This window comes from Belonocnema kinseyi, chromosome 2 (assembly GCF_010883055.1).
Source record: "Belonocnema kinseyi isolate 2016_QV_RU_SX_M_011 chromosome 2, B_treatae_v1, whole genome shotgun sequence".
In the NCBI taxonomy this organism is placed as follows: Eukaryota; Metazoa; Arthropoda; class Insecta; order Hymenoptera; family Cynipidae; genus Belonocnema; species Belonocnema kinseyi.
This window is the reverse complement of record NC_046658.1, coordinates 149,411,643-149,414,084: the sequence shown is the minus strand read 5'-3', so window position 1 is coordinate 149,414,084 and position 2,442 is coordinate 149,411,643.

Sequence of the window (2,442 nt, the reverse complement as noted above, 5' to 3'; positions counted from 1 at the left end):
ACGCAGCGTAACTAAGAAACATTCATGTATTCCCTATAAATATATATTGTTCTGAGATATTTACGTTTCGTCTTATAGCGAGCATAAACCATGTGGACGGATAATTTTCGGACCTGCTAAAGTGAACAGTTTTAATTAGTATCACATAATTTATTTAATATAAGATAAATGCTCGTACGTGTAAAATTGTTTTAACTTAAGAAACTCAAATAATTTTTGATTTAAATACAAGTATGTATTTATATTATTCTGCTTTGAGATGTTCGGAGACTTTTATAATGTTTAATAAGTATAAATTAAAACAAATTATAATATCGTGTTACTATTAAAATTAAAAAAGTTTAATCCAAAAACAAGATGAATTCTTGGCAGTTTTGTGGGGTTTCTTACCCCTGCCATTACCACTCTTACCAATCATTATCAATCTCAGCACTCATTACCACTTTTACCACTGTCATATTGTTTATTAATTCTCAATAGAAAGTGCTTTTTTGGTGTTTCCATCGTTTCTATCTCCCAATATTATCGAAGTAACTATTTTTGAAAAATTTGTTGGTAAAGAATCTTAGACACCCTTATTATTATTTCAGGATTATTCAAATGATTTTTATCTACTATATAAACTCAAAATGACTTTATATATACAAGGTGTTACAAAAGTCCCGGGCGGTTAAATATTTCTTTAGAAAAGCCTTTTTTCAGGGAAGTCAAATTCATTCTTGAAGTAAGTTTCAACGAGGAATTCAATGGTGTCCTTTATTTTAAAGAACACTCTAAGGTCATTTGAGCTTCAGAAAGTTCTGCATAACTCCGGGTCAAGGTCAGATTAGTCCTGTGACCTGAGTACATATTCGAACGTAAAACATATAGCTCTATCGATTGCTGATGGAAAAAGGGGATTTTCATTTTAAACAAAAGTTGACTTTGGAAAAACCCTGTAGGTCTTCGTCAAGATGAAAATAATGTTCACTATTGAATTCCCGTTAAGAGTTACTTAAAAACCTTCATCTTGACCTTTTAGGTTTTCGTAATTTAGTTTCAGGGATTAACAACTATATAAACTTAAGAAAGGTAAAGAAACTAGTCAGTCACACTGTTAGACACTGTTAGTATCCCCTATCACTAACAGGTTGGTTAGTAGAATGTTAATGAATATCTGAAAAGATAGTATGGACTGGATCACAAATGATAAATTTTATGTATTGTAATTGAAGCACACTTTGCTCATAATGAACTAGTTATGACTTTGGAAAAAAGAGGATGATTTAGAGAATCAGATTATACAACGAAAATAGAAATCCACCTGCCTAAATTCCAGCAGGAAATTTGTGACGATAAGAGTAGACATTAAAGATGGAGAGAAGTTGAAAAAAACATTTAAATTAACAGTAATAATGTTTTTTTTGTCTGGAGTACGACTGCTTCTCCTTAAAATACATTTTCCTTATTTCTGCCCTGACATTTTTTTTACTAATTCTTTGACTGGTTAATACAATTGCTTATGATGAATCATTATACAAACCTTCACCTTCCAGACACCACTCATCGAAAGACAAAATTGCTGACTGACATTTTATTTCCCTATTTTGAACGATATTTGTTTTGATAGACGATGGTACACCGGTTTTCTTCTACTTAATAAGCACTCTCCTGACTTGTAAGTCTTCCTACGTGAGAGGTGCCCATCTAGAGCCCTATTTTTAATGCGCTGATTTGAAAATGATTTCGTGGTCATATTGACATGCAACCTAATATTCAAGCATGCTACTTTTTACGGAGCGATCGCTTACATATTTATTTGAATTAAATTTGCCAATAAATAAAATGTCAAGTACTAAGGAGAACCGAAAAAGAATTCATTCTGTATGATGGGGAAAAAGGAAAGGACATATATTCAGACTCGATAATTAGAAGAATCTCACAAGATTTAATTAGATATTACATAATATTAATAACTATAGTGGAATTCAAGAGATTTCAAGAGATTTCAATAGATTTAAAAATATTTTATAGTTTTTTAAGGACTTCAAGCGTTAGAAAAAACTTTCATAAGATTTCATGAAGTGAGCAATGTAAGCAATTTTTTCAAGGACTTCGACAGTTCTGAAATCACCTGAGAAACAATAACAGGATTACTGTATACTTAGCCTATTTTCTTGACGTTAAATATTGTCTTTTAAATATAATACGAATCCTTAAAATTACATACGCTACAGCAGACCCTTATGGTATCCATATAGCATCCCTTACGTATAATGCAATAAAAACAAAAAATTAGTAAAATGTACCATTCATTTATTGCAATTCGGATTTTCCGGTAAATTCTCCGTGAGAATACTCATCATTAACGTAGGCTGAAGGAGGTGAGTTCAGTGAGTATTACGGTTTTTTTCGTCGAGTTCCACACTCAGTGTGTAAATGCATTCAAATCTCTTCTACAAA